This window comes from Talpa occidentalis, unplaced genomic scaffold (genome assembly GCF_014898055.3).
Source record: "Talpa occidentalis isolate TD23 unplaced genomic scaffold, MPIMG_talOcc4v2.1 talOcc4.7, whole genome shotgun sequence".
Taxonomy (NCBI): domain Eukaryota; kingdom Metazoa; phylum Chordata; class Mammalia; order Eulipotyphla; family Talpidae; genus Talpa; species Talpa occidentalis.
This window is the reverse complement of record NW_023605083.1, coordinates 21097074-21112711: the sequence shown is the minus strand read 5'-3', so window position 1 is coordinate 21112711 and position 15638 is coordinate 21097074.

Below are 15638 nucleotides of genomic sequence, written 5' to 3'. Positions count from 1 at the left end.
GTTGGGGCAGGCCTCCCCGTAGGCACAGCGGGTTGAGCACAGCTCGGTGAAGTTGTCTGTAGCCTCTGCAGTGCCGGTTCAATTCCCAGCCGGCCAGGAAGAATCCCACATAGCAAGACAGACTTCTGTCTCGCCGACTGCTCCCCTCAGCAGTGCTTTCGGTCTGTCTGCTTGTTTTGCTCCCAGCTCTGTCTCCAGTGAATCCTCTCATCCTCCTGTGACTCTGGACTGTACCCCAGCTCTTGTATAAATAAAAAAAAAAATCTTAAAAAAAATTAAAAAAAAAAAGAATTATTTAAAAAAACAAAACAAAACGGGTGGGGTGACCACAAGGGACTATGGTGGTGGTACACGGGTGAATTGGTGGTAGGAATTTCACGGGGACTATACCTGAGATGATATAGCTCACATTATATAAAAATGAAGAATGATGTAAAAGTATATAAAATTAAAAAAAAATTACCTAAAGAAAAAAAAAATCTCCTATTTTGAGTGCTTCCTTAGTTTTGATTCCTGTAAGTTGTGACTTTTGAAGTCCTTGTAATGTTCCATTTTTAATCAGTCTGCTGACTACTCTAATATGTTTATTTTGTAAAATTTCCTTGAGTTATATACTTGTGTGTTTTTTTCTGTATGTGTTAAACTTCGCTAAAAATTTACTTATAATATTATTGGGTTGAAATTTTTCTGTATAATCATATTCCTTTCGTGTATTATCAATATTTTATGGGTGGGTGATTCAGACTAAATCATTGAACATTTTTAAACTTAAATTTCCTAGTATATAAAATTGATTGACAAACTCATGTGACTGAAATAAGATAAAGTTTTTGAAGATACTTTGAATATTTGTAAGTTGTATACATATGTAGAAAACATTTTTAGATTAGACTATCAGTTTGATTCACACACAATTTTTGGTAACATGGAACATGTGAAAAAGGATGAGTATCCTAGAGAAGTACAGTTTGCAACCATCAAAATTTGCATTTACTATTTTCTCTATCTGGGAAACTCTCTAACTTCAAAGCCAAGTGCTTGTCCATGTCTCATCATCTCATGACAGAGGGGTCAGTCTGAAACAGTGACTCACTGACTCCTGATGGCAAAGTACCACCATTTTGTTCCTCACAAATTGGTTTCATTGCCATCCACAGAGGCTATTGGGTCAAAATGAATATAGACAGCCAAATCCTGGTAAGGAAGTGGACCACATGGGATTAAGCTAACCTTTCTAGTAGAGTACTTTAATGGCCATTTGTAAGGAACGTGGTTAGAATGAGTTCATCCAGGTGAAAATATTGACTATTAACATCTGGCACATGTTAGACCTTTGGTGGGGATGCTCTTCTTTTTTCTCCCTTCCCAGAATCATCCTTACTTTTTTGTTAGTAGAAATATGCTTCTTTAGAGTCCTCTCCCTTTTCTTCCTTCCCTAAAAGGAGTTCCTGCTGTTTAACTAACCAGGAGGAGAAGCAAAGCAGGCAGGACCTGGCAGGACACCCTGCCAGGACTCTCTTCTACAGGCTGGTAAAGTACTTTTGAGTGCACTCTTCAGAATGTATAGTGTTGAGTGTAAGGTATCATTACTGTAAACTTGAGAAAAGTATAGCCTAATCACAGTTGAGAAAGGAAAGGGGAGGAGAAGGCTACAATTCACTTCATAAAAATCGATAGTGTTTTCCCTGAATGACACTTTTTTCCCTGCCAAGCCTTTCTTGACTATACCGTCTCAGGGGTTGCAAACAACCTTATCAAATACTAGAATCTTTGCACTAAAAGAGTTTTTTTTTAGCATGATGGGTACTTTGGTGGTAGGAAAACTATGGTGACTATACCTGAGGGGAGAAATCCTATATTGTGAAAAAACAGCTAAGATTTACTTATATTTATTTATAAAAATAAATAAATAAACAAATAAATGTATGTCTTTTGGGCAGCCAGTTTCCTGAACATCTGTTTTTAGTAATGGAGAAGATGTAGTCTCCATTTGTGGACTTCACAAAGCTTACCAACCTTCTAACACTAAATTTGCCTATTGGAAGCAGAGTTAGAAAGAACCTTTGAGATGATTTATTTCAGTGTCTTTGTTCTCTGGATGCTGTACTTGAAACTCAGAGAGGTTATTTGTCCAATGCCTGTGAGTTAATTAGAACCTAGTGCTAGAACCCAGGTTTAAGAACTCCAGATCTAGGACATTATCTGGGACTGATTAAAACAACAACAAAAACAAACACCATTGCTTTATTGCTATTGTATTAGTCCCTTGGGTTGTCATAAAAATATACCACTGACTGGGTAATTTAATCAGCAGAAATTGATTTGTTTCATAATCCTGGAAGCTAGAAGTCTACCAGACTGCTGGCAAATTCTGTTTCTGGTGAGAGTGCTCTTCTGGATTTGTACCGGTCACGTTCACAGTCTGTCCTCATGGCCTTTCCTCGGTGTATGCAAGGAGAGGAATGAGAGAACTTTGTCATGTGTCCTTCTTTTGTAAGGACATAGTTCCTCTTGGATATAGGCCCACTGTTATGACAACCTTAATTACCCTCCAAAGGCTCCATCTTCAAATTTTTATCATATTGAGAGTAGGGCTTCAACATGAATTTTGCGGGACACAGTTCAGTTTACAACAGTGATGAAAGGCTACTCTTTTTGTCAAAGTGAAAATTTAAATGCTACTGCACACGGGAGAAGGGCTAGGTTCCCCAGCCCACAGACTCCAGCCCACAACTGTGGAAAGCTAACATGGGGCCTCCATGGTGGCACAAGGGGTTAAGTGTCAGCACTATGAAGCTATCCGCAGCCACTGCAGCACAAGTTCGCTCTCAGGCCAGAGAGGTGACCCACATGGCGCCGCAGACTTCTCCTGTCTTGCCTGCTGCTCACCTCCCTTCAGCAGTGTATTTCAGTCAATCTGTGTGTTTTGTTCTCCACTCTGTATCTGGTGAATCCTCTCACCACCATCCTACTCCCACACCTTTGGCCTGCACCCCAGCTCTTGTGTACATAAGTAAAATCTTTAAAAAAAAATCTAGCATGAGGTTATATATTAGAAGCATTGGAAGAATGTAGAAGTGATTCTGAAGAGAGCAATAAAAATATAACAGAAAAGATAAAAAAATAAAGATATGTACAGGTTTAACAAAAGCCAAAAACAATGACTAGTTCTGATCTAAATTCTGACATCTTGTGGACAGCACCACATCTTTTTCTTTGGCTTTCTTCAGCTCTTACTGACATTATAGATATGAAGCTGCCTAAATGAGGCCTCGCAAGCTCTCTTTCCTGTATCTACATTTTTCTTTCTAGTCTCTTCTTTTGCCAAGTTTAACACCTCCACCTGTCTGCTATTTTCACACTCACTTGAATTTCTAATTTTTCTCTAAATTAGTCCTCTCTTTTTCTCTGCTCCATTTAATCAAATGTCTGCCTTCTTTTTACCCATCACCTTGCCAGGCTGGAGCACTAGCTCTGAGATACATAGCAGGGGGCCCAAGGTGGACAAGGCATGGTGTTAACTCTTGAGGCATTCAGGGATGTTGTGAAATAGCAAATAAAAGCACGGGTGAGAATGTTGTACGTTGTAATCAAACTCAAAGTAGCATCAAACTTTTCTAAGCATTCAATTAATTCACCCTGCTATTCTACCATTTTCTTTTGGCTAAAATTGCTCTCTGAAACATCACTGTCATTTCACCTTATGGAACAGGTTTTTTCTCACTCTTCATTCCATTTAACCTTTGTATAGCATGTCATGGCTTTACCTTACTACCTTATCTTGGAATGCTCACTGATAGCTCCTGTTAACTTTGGTTGTCCTTCTGTTTCTCTGTTCTCTCAAGTCACCTTACCAGATTCTAGCCTGTGTTGGTTCATAGGATGTAGATGCCACCTGGACGTTTTGTATTTGGCCCCTTCTCATCTTTCTCTACTTGCTCCTTCTTTCCTGTCAAGCTCCCGTTGATTCAATTTTCACCTCTTCCAACTCTCAGACCTGAATTCTAACTATTTTCTGGAAGTCGCCATATAATGCCTTAGAATTTTGAAACTGAGCTCATTATCTTTCTCTTCAACACCTTCCAACCAACTCCCACTCCTTTCTTCTCAGATTCTGAGTTATTTTCAACTTTGCCTTCAACTTTCATCTGAGTTATTTTCTGCTTATATCCAATCACTCAAAAAGTCGCTAGTTTTTATCTCTTCAAGTTCTATTACCTCCTTCCCCCTCCACTAACCTTCATCAAATTTAGGGTTTTAGTGCATTTAATTTGTTGTAATATAGTCACCTAGCAGATCTCTTTTCACTCTAGACATTTATGAAAACAATGTCTAGATACAACTTTCTAAAGTAGTTTTATGATTATTATCCCTGTCTTTTTAAAAAACAAAAGCCAAAAAAACTTGACCCTTGATGTAAACAAGTTTTTTTATTATTACATCAATAAAAAAAATACAATAGTCTCCCTTCCTCTCCCTCATCTTAACCCTGTGGGGATTATGCTAAGTGAAATAAGTCAAAAGGAGCAAGGCAAACACTATATAATTTCACTTATTTGTGGGATATAAAAAACCAAAACCAAATCCTTAGACTCTGCAATGGAATGGTGGTTACCAGAGGGGAAGGGGGCTGGAGGAAATGGGTGGAAAGGACCAGTTAGTTGACTTCGATAGTGAATGATCATTTGGTGGTGTACTTGGTGAGAAAGTTATCTTGGAATCTACACAGTGTTGTAAACTAATGTTGTATAAGTTAACAAAAAATGCTTTCAGTAAACCCTAATCACTAACAAGTGAATGTCCTCATGTTAATACATAAATCCCTTAATGTGGACCAAACCTAACATTGCAACTTTTTCTCCCCCCTTCTGTACATCTCTTGTGTATATTTTAGACTCCATGTAGACTCAGATATTCACACTTCATTTTTTTTTATTTTTATATTCCCATACAGTTGTAACCCTCTGATTTTGACCCCAATCCCTCCATCCCCCCCACCCCCAAAATGTGTCTCTGGTTCATAGTTGTTTGTTGATTTTGATTTTTTTCTTTCTTATAGTTATTCTTTTTCCTGGTCCCTTATTTTGATTTTTTTCTTTCTTATAGTTATTCTTTTTCCTGGTACCTTATTTAAGTTTTCTAGATTCCTGCTATGAGTGAGACCATCTGGTATTTTTCTTTTTCTTTCTGGCTTATTTCGCTGAGCATGATCCCTTCCAGCGCCATCCATGTTGCTGCAAATTGCATGTGTTTATCTTTTTTGAATGCTGAGTAATATTCCATGGTGTATATGTACCACATCTTCTTGACCCAGTCATCTATTTTTGGGCATTTGGGTTGTTTCCAAAGCTTAGCTATTGTAAATAGAGCTGCTATAAACATAGGGATGCAGGTGCTCTTTGGAATTGATGTTTCTGTGTCCTTTGGGTAAATACCTAGGAGTGGAATTGCTGGATCATATGGAAGCTCTATCTTTAGTAAACTGAGGAATCTCCACACAGCTTTCCATAGTGGTTGGACCAGTTTGCACTCCCACCAGCAGTGCAGGAGAGTTCCTTTCTCTCCACATCCTCGCCAACATTTGTTATTGCTGTTTTTTTTTAATATGTGCCATTCTCACTAGTGTGAGATGGTATCTCATGGTAGTTTCGATTTGCATTTCCCTGATTGCAAGTAACGTTGAACATTTTTTCATATGCCTGGTGGCCATTTGTATTTCCTCTATGGAGAAGTTTCTTTCTAGCTATTCTGCCCATTTTTTGACTGGATTATTTTCTTTGTTTTTGTTGAGTCTCATCAGCTCTTTGTAGATTTTTGAAGATATTCATACTTTAAATTCACTTTCCTTATGTCTTTATTCCTTTTTTTTTTAAAGATTTATTTATTTATTTATACAAGCACTGGGTACAGTCAGAAGCGCGGGAGGGTGAATGAATTCACCAGAGACAGAGTGGGGAACAGAACAGGCCGACTGATGAAATACACTGCGGAGGGGAGCAGTGGGCGTAGCAGGAGAGGACTGCATGCCATGTGGGACCCTTGCCCGGTGGCCGGGGATTGAACCGGTGCTGCAGAGGCAGTGGGCAGCTTTGCAGCCCAGCACTCAACCGCTGCGCCACCAGGGGAGGCCCTATGTCTTTATTCTTAACTATCCTCTCTATTGGGATTGCCTACTTTTCCTTTTTCTTATGAAATCTTACTAGAGAGGTATTATTGTTGAAATTCCAATCTCTTTTTACCCTATTGTATAGTAATAGGGAAATATACATATGTGTATAATATAAAGGAGTGATGGAGTGGTTGGTAATTGGTTTAGGAACCAAGGTTAAAACGGAACAGAGTAGGTACAGTGTGATCCATGTTGGTCCAATAAGAATGAAAATAATTTAATTTGTTACTTATGGTTGGGGCAAGGGTACTTGTTTTCCACTGTGAGCGAGGAGACACGTAGCCACTACTAAATCCTTTTATAGTTACTCCTAAAACCATTTTATGGTCACAAGGGGATCTAGGCTTAGAAAGAAACTGATGGGGAGGGTGGGAGAGATGGGTAAGAACGAAGAGGGAAGGAAGCACAATGGTCTATGGTGGTGGAATATGGGTGAGTTGGTGGTAGGTTCACTATGGTGAAAATACCTTTATTGGGGTACTCCATTACTACCTCAGTTAAAAATAAATGAATTAGTTAAAAAAAAAAAAGAAAGAATCTGATAGTGAAGTCAGTGGAAGAGAAATATATTGAGACACTCTGGCAACCAACTGAGAAGGCTGCTTTACTTCTGTTGTTTTGCTAAGGAACTAATATATTTCTACATTATTTAAACCAGTCAGAATGGGGTTCTCCATTGCTTGCAGTTAAAAATAGCATAAAAAATAGCATAAAAATACACACATTTAATCATCTAGTCTTAAATGCCTCTCCACATAATATGCATGTCTACACTAAACTGAGCTTTTTAGTTTTGACATTCAGTAGTAGTAGTTGCATTTTTTTTGAGTTGGCACACATTGTATACTTTTAATTGTGACTATGTGAGTTCTTTTTTTCCCCATTTTTTAATTTTATATATTTTTTACATAATTTTTCATTTTTGCACAATGTATGCATTTTCATCTTGGTTATAGTCCCCATACAATTCCCACCCCCCTTGTTTTGATCCTACACACCGCCCCCCTTGTGTGTCTCTTTTATAATTGCTTGTTGCTTATTGATTTTTGCTTTATTATAATTAGTCTTTTTCCTGGTCCCTTATTTAGGTTTTCTAAATTCCTGCTATGAGTGAGACCATCTGGTATTTTTCTTTTTCTTTCTGACTTATTTCGCTGGGCATGATCCCTTCCAGCTCCATCCATGTTGCTGCAAATTGCATGAGTTTATCTTTTTTGATTGCTGAGTAATATTCTATTGTGTATGTGAGTTCTTAATTTATTCATGAATGAGAGTGTTTTAGTTAGGGAATCTGTTTTCCTTACCCTTGTGTCCTCTGGAGCACCTGCTGCAGTACATTGTAAAGGTTGCTGAGTAGGAGGGATTTTGTGTGCTGTAGGAGCTCTGCCATTCACCATCTATAGGGCCAAGTTTCCTTGTATATAAAATTAAAGGATTATGATAAATGATTTCCAAGTTACAAGATTTTCTTATTTAATGAAATTTTGTAAGCAAAATAAGAAAGTAATGGAGTTTATTCCTTTTACTCATTCATCATCTGGGTTATACCTACATCTATACATCTCATAAACATGGCCTACCCGCTGAAAGAATAATTTTATTCTCAAGAAATTCCATTGTACTGTAAGAGCAATTGACTCAAACAGCAATAACTTTTTAAAATAGCCTTCCCCCTGCCCTACACAAGGAGGATAATTGCTATAATGTGGACTGATGATAAGGATTCAATGAGATATCACTACCAGTTCAAGTAAGATAGCAGGTCAGATGGCCATGTGGGTTTATCAAAAAAGTTATATGAGATTTCGTCTGGGATTAAGAGAGTATTCCTTATGATTAGTACCAGTGACTCACTGCAAGGTCTCTGCAGATATACCATAAATCTTGATGTGTGTGTGTGTGTGTGTGTGTAAAATTCACTAATTATTGATAACTTACCAGAGTCTTCTCTTCTATAAAACAGAGATTCTTGCCTCCCCTAGAACTGTCATGAGGATAAGAAGAGGTAATTTATATAACCTGCTAAACACAATGGCTGGATCAGTAAGTGGTGGTTACCTTTGTTACTTTTATTCTTTCATGCTAGAAGGAAAGGGACAAATGGGATGATCGAGACAATATACAGTCTCTCTGAAAGCATAGAGACTGAGCTATGCCAAGAAGCCTCTCAAACAGATAACCCAGTCTTAAGTCTGCCTCAAGGAAAGGGAAAAAAAAATATATTGGAAAAACTTGTTTAGGATCCACTGCAGCAAATCATAGTGGTCAAAGGCTTTGTGTTTAGAAATGAATTGGTAGTTGTGCTGGGTCAAGTGTATGGGAAAGCATAGACTATAATCAAATAGCCACGAACCACCAAGCAACTGATGAAGAAATGGAACTCATCACTGGCAAAGAGGAATGTTAGTGAACACATGTGACTCATTTTTACAAAGCTCTTCTTTATTTAACTTTGATAGGTACAGAAGGCATAAATAACTTCCCTTTGCCATGTGAGAAAAGAGGTTATGTGAGCATAGGGGACTTGATAATTCTCACACACTGATGAAATATATTTGATCACAAATAACATATATGATTCATCATTGGAAGCTTTTCTTCATCAGTTCAGGTTTCTAGCACTTGTCTATTTTGAACAAAGAAGGGAGAACAAAATTGTTCTTTTATTTCTTTACCTTCCTTTGACTATGTTAAAATTCTGGTTGAATTTATAACAGCTGTTGAGCGTAGAGAGGGCGAGAGAGAGAAAGAGAGAGAGATATAGAGATTTAGAGACAAGATATGCTATTGCTGACTTTGTATGCTAACCTAATTCATGTGTTTCTTCTTACTGCTTTCTCTTGTGCACAGGGACTCTTTCTTCATGTCATGGTCTTTAAATCTATATTTTCCACTATTCTTTCCAGGAATCTTCCTAGTCTTTTATTATTATTATTTTTTAAAGAATAAAATGTTTATTTCCTAATCATAGACTTTCTTTCCATGAGGAAGAATCTCTTTGTAACTCTAATGGACTCTCCACTGTTCACACTGACTTCTCACTTGATGGGGTAGAGAAGGGCTGACTTTTATGACTGGTTATTTTATAAAGAGAAATTAGACATGCATAGCCCCACCCTTTTCCTTTTAGTTGTGAGTTCCTGTAGGAAATATGCATGCCACGCTTCCTCTGAGTTCTGTCCATGTTGGGTTTTCAGCAGACTTGGTGGACTTAAGGCACAAGCTATTGCTTGAATATGAGCCAGACAGGTGTAGCTGAGACTAATATTATAGAGAAGCATTTCTTTAAATATAGACCTTGTAGTCATTGCAGAATAGTATTTGTTGTTTGTAAAGTAAAAGTAAGCTGAGTTGTGCTATATTGGAGGCTGACTTCAATCTGTCAGGGCCCATGTCTAGATGCAGTTCAAGTCCCCTAAATTCCAATCTAAATTTAGGGGTGAGAAGGCTACCGTGGGTTCAGATGATTTGTATTTGGGTTTAAAACTCATCAATCACCATTTTGTCCCAAGTTTATTCTAGGTTAGTTCATTGCAAATGAGGGAAAAACATTACCTGGGAATTTGTTTCTTAGGTCTTAGAAATTCTTTACTCAGAGTCAGATATTTTTTTTTAAAAGTCACTGTTCACTGAAATTGCATGCTCACAAAAGAATGAAGATGCTCTGTTACTTGATAAAGCCTATACTCAGTCTAGTCCTGGGGTGCTAGAATCTGGGGTGTCATTGAAGAAATGGAAATCAGGAGGTTTTAAATATACCATATGGGAAAAAAAGCTTCCTCAAATAACATCTGGTGGCAGTAGTTGCTGTATTTCAAAGAAAACTGCAGTATCCTCTAAGGAAAAAGACAATGTTATGGTTAAATATAAAGCACCAAATAGGCTGTGCCAAAATTAATGTCTTGATGAATCTGAAGTCCAAATGAGCTTAAGCCCATAAATCTTGTGCTCCCTATACCTGGCATAGATTAACGAGTATCTTGGCAAGACTAAAACTGGCACAGGAGCAAGGTCCAGGCTCTCAGGGCAGCCTGCTTAGGATCTGCATCTTAGTGGTACTCTGCCTTATTAGCAAGCTGTCTGATCTTGGGCAAAGTACTAGAGGCTTGTTTTCTAACTGTGGTGGGTTGAAGAGCAGTGCATAGCCTAACTAAACTTTAAGAATTCAGGCACAATAAAAACATGGTTGGCATTGACTTGGTTTAGCTTTGGAGGTTCTGAATAAATTATATCCATTCCAGTGAGAAACTATTGATTTCTAGGACTCCGAACTCCACTCCACCCAGGCATTAAGAATTCCTTTGAGATCCAGCTGACCAGAAGAAGAAACTGGGAAGGATGATTTCAACTTTAGTTTCCTAGGACTTTTTAACTCACAAGGGAAAGATAATAAAACTTGAACATTTAATTACTTGCGGCTTTAATTTACATGGAAATTTAATTTTTGAACTGTAATTACTCCTTAGGAATTTGGTAATGGGGGTTATATTAAAACTGGGGTATGTTATTGTTGACATTTTAATATTATTAAAATGAATAGTGAATAGTATTATATTCACTTTATTGTTGGAATATCATGTTAATTGGACCTGGGGAGTAAGAAATGGCAAATATTCTGGATGCTCTAGTAAAATATATGCATGTAGTTGGGTAGGAGTAAGCCCTGCCAAAATCAGGGGCCTGCTAGGTAAGTCTAAGAGATAGGCATGAAATTAGTAGGTAGATTTTGGAGAAAGCAGACCACATTTGGTTAAAATATATGCATGTAGTTGGGTAGGAGTAAGCCCTGCCAAAATCAGGGGCCTGCTAGGTAAGTCTAAGAGATAGGCATGAAATTAGTAGGTAGATTTTGGAGAAAGCAGACCACATTTGGTAAGGTTGTTCCAAGTAATTTGTCATGTGATTAATGAAGTTTTGAATGGAGTGCAGAATAATAAAATGCTCTATGGTAGAATCAATCTTCAGTACATGTTTAGTACAGCTGATTGGGCCATATGACTCAGCAGATCCCAAATTATTTAGGTATCATGGCAGGGTCTCTGGCAAGCCCCATAGAGAGTTGTAACATAGACCCCTGGAGCAAGGCCATGCCATCTGCATCAGAAAAATAATCATTGTTTGAGATGCAGTTTCTGGCTTGCTCTTCCTCCTCATGGAGGATATGTAGTGATTATGTAATTGAAGCTGTCCATGATGAGTTGAGTATTGTCAGACCTATTAAATAAAAATGTTAGGAGAACACAGCATTATTCTATTGTGTGATGGAAATAATACACTCAGGATCAGGCATGAGCATGTCCAGAGGGCACAGCTGAGTGAACAGGTGGCCCAGAGCCCCATGTCATCTAGCCCTGTTGTATTGATGTCTTTTCTTTCTCATGCCTATGAATTCAGGAAGTTCAAAGTGATAAAATGATGGAAGAAGAAAGTATCTGGGGCTGAATTGCAGAAGAGTTGGTTGAGTATGTAGTTCAGCTTAAATACAGTCCTACTTTGGGATGACCTTGGGAGATAGTAACAAGAATAAATGCTCTTTGTAGACAGAGCTTTGAGCAGGACATCTGACCAGCCACTTGATGGACAGGAACAAATGGACTGAAATAAAGATATACATGAGTTCCTGGGTAATGGTGAGTTGCTTTTCAGATTAGTCATGAACCTGAAAAGAATAATATTGGAAAATTAGGGGGCAAGAAGATGCTGGAAAAAGGTGGTCGATAATCTCATGGTAGTGGGCACAGAGTGTGCAGATAGTTGTGTCTTCTACCAGTGACTATCAGAAGGCATCCACTGCAGAAGTGGCACTGAACAACCAGAGAGAAGTTTGTGTTTGTGGCCACCAGTACATGCACAGTGGACTCAGGAACATAGTAACCATGCTGGTGGAGCTGGAGACTGTGTGCAGACCCATAGCACAAGCTCCTTTACCAAGGCTGACCCAACTTCTATTGTACTTTGTCCAAAATGTCAGCAGTAAAGACCAATGCTGAGTTCTTGTTACTGTGCTATTGTTTTGATAAAGTCAGTTAGCTATTTTCTGGCAAATTAATAGGACTCCTACTTGTTGAGGGAAAAAATCCATTCTTCCTTGTATTAATACATAGTTGAGGTGTAGCTTTATCCCTGTCTTAGTGTGTTCAGGTTATTATTGCAAAACACTGCAAACTGGGTGTCTTACAAACAACGGTAATTTATTGCTCATAATTCTTGGGCTGGACTCTGAGCTCATGATACCAGCACAGCTGAGTGAGGACACTTCTTCCAATTTAGAGGTAGCGCCTTCTTGTTTTGTCCTCCCATGGTGGAAGGAGCTAGTGAGAACTGTGGGATATCTTATGTAAGTACTAAACCTGTTCATGAGGGATCAACCTTTATGACTTAAGTATCTCCCAAAGGCCTCACCTACAAACACCATTGCATTTGGGCAGGGGTGGGGCGGGGGGGGGAGGGGAAGCGGGTCAGGATTTTTGCGTATGAATTTTAGGAGAATGCAAACATTCAGACCATAGCACTTTCCATGCTTTTGATGACTTTGTTCACACTTCTGTATGGAGGCCCAGAGTGATCATGTGCTTACTGTTGGATTTATTTTCATAGGATCCTATATCACCTAGTGTTAGGTAACCCATTCTCTAAGGAAGAAAATGTGAAATGAGCACATAACCACCATGGAATCCACTGACCTTCAAATACAATACTCAATCCAAGAGATGCTTGCTGCCCGGCAGAATTATTGCAGTGGCTCTTAAAGCACAGCTAGGACACCATCTTGGTGAATACACCATTTAGTAATGGCCTACTAACTTTTATGGTGTAATATATATTCTGAATTAATGTCTACTATATAGTATTGTGTCTTCAATAACTATGGAACACTAGTCTAGAAAACAAGATGTGAAAGTAAGAATGGTTCCATTATTATTCCCAATAACCTATGAGGAAAATTTCTGTGTCTATCTCCACAATTTATCTCTATTGAACTAGATGCCCTAGTTTCTAGTGGGAGTAGGTAGGTGTAAACATTATTGCTTCACTAATCCTAAAGCTATGACTGCAGCCTAGATACCATGGGCTCTTCATGCGTGTAGACAAATGGACCAAGAAATGAGTTACTACACAATACTATACTATACTGTACTGTACTGTACTATACTATACTATACCATACCAACACTTGCGCTAACACTCACACACTAATCTAAACTATACTGTTAAGGGCAGATGACCCTGTTACCATGCAGAGATTAGATTGGGCTGTGTAATGGGGACAGGGAGGAATGTGTCTGAAACTCAAGGGATTCACTGGGTTTCCTTTAGGTGCATTCAGGCCCAGTATTCTTTGTGAATGGGCAAGCAGGCCTAGAAATCACAGCCCGTCAATGGCGTGTAAACCAGGAGCATGGATTGTCAAGCATGAAAACAATTCAGACCAACAAAAGTGCTGGCTTATATTGTGAAGAGGATTTGTGATGGGTGGTAGAAAATAGTGATGAAAATCTCCTTTGTAAAAATAGAGACTTTAGTTTTCCCACTAACCTTCATGTTGTAAATTTTGTTTTAGAAATTGGAGGGACGGGTTAGCTAATGCTAAAATGGTAATCATTTTGCATTATATAAAAATATGAAATCAACATGTTATATACCTTAAACTTATACAACCTTATATGTCAATTACTTCTTAATAAAACTTGGGAAAAAAGAAACTGCAACTTCTTTGGAGAAGCATTGACATTATCGAGTTCATTTAAAATGTAGGGAATTGGGCCTCCCCGGTGGCGCAGCGGTTGAGTGCTGGCTTGCGAAGCTGCCCGTGGCCTCTGCGGCGCCGGTTCGATCCCCGGCTGCTCCCCGGCCACCGGATGAGGGCCCCACATGGCGCGCAGACCTCTCCTGCTGCCCACTGCTCCCCTCAGCAGTGTGCTTCGGTCCTTCTGCCTGCTCTGCTCCCAGCTCTGGCTCTGGTGAATTCTCTCACCCTCCCGCGCTTCTGAATGTACCCAGTACATGTATAAACAAACAAACAAACAAAAAAACCCAAACAAATAAATAAATAAATAAAATGTAGGGAACTGCAAGGAATGCATTATAGCAGATGTTCTCAATACCCACTCAAATATCTTCAAACACTAGACTTTGACTTCAAACCACATGTCTTTGTGTGAAGACTGAGTTATTCTCTAGTAATTGGAGAAGCCCCTTTACTGTTGTGCCCACAACCTGGGAGTTCCAGAAAATTGTTTCAGGAAGCAGTCCTCAACCAAGCCTGGTGAGTGTCAGTGTACTGATGCCCTGCCTCCCTCACCTGTCATGTGGGATGACTCTGAGATTCTTGTCTGCAACAGGAATTATATTATGTTCACCTGTGGCTTGAAATTATGTCCTTTTAACCTGTGGCTTGAAATTTCATTTGCCCACAAAAGGAAACTTGTGTGATAACGCATCTTTTACTGGTCGCTTCCCTGTCCTGTCCTGTGCACCCCCCAGCCCCCAGTGTTTCCTGCGGTCATTTTTCAAATAAACCTTCTGCATGTGAATCTTTGTCTCATGGTCGACTTCTGGGTGAACCCAAACTAACGTATCACAAAATCATATAAAACAACTTTCTTCCATTTCATGAGTTGTTTACACTTTAATTTGACTAAGTAAAGAAAGATGCTAATCAAGTTTAGACTGTTGATGAGGTCCCATATCATGGAGGGATGTCCGCTTGCCTAGATCAGGGTTGGCATGTTTTTTTTCTGTAACGGGTCAGATACTGAATATTTTAAACTCGTGGGTCACTTGCATTCACTATTGCCTATAATTCTTTAAGTTTTTTTTAATATTATATATATTTTTACAACACTTTAAAAATATAAAAATCATTCCTAGTTCACAGGCTGTACAAAATCGGCTCTGGGTCAGATTTGGCCCACAGGCTATGGTTTGCTAACTCCTGACCTAGACAGAAACAAGTAGAAAAAAGGAGATCCTAGTTTCACAGCATAACCTTGCCTCAAATGTGAGGATTTGAGCTTCAAACAAGTTCTCATTTTTGATATAGATTTATATTTACTCAGATAGCCAAAGGTCTTGGCTGTGGGACAACAAGTGCCTAAAACATGTAATGATCTGAGTCTAAGTAAGTAAAAAATGTATGGATTGAATTTTCTTCCAAAACCACATGAAGGGCAAGAGTGCCTGGCACAGCTTTTTCTTGGGGTAAGGGGAGGATTATTATTTTAACAAAAACATTTGTAGAATAGTTCTGGAGACTCAACAAACCAAAGAGGTGATTGACTTTGCCCCAAGGAGTCATTCTGTACCTTAAGCCTACACCCCAAATATGTTGACATTTCAAAGTAGAATTTTAGCTATTATAACCTTCACCAATGTGTTCCCAGCACTAAATATATCGAGGGAAAAAAGTCCAATGAGGTGATTTATTTGAGAAATTCCCAGATTGGGGGAAGGTGTCTCTTGAAATAGT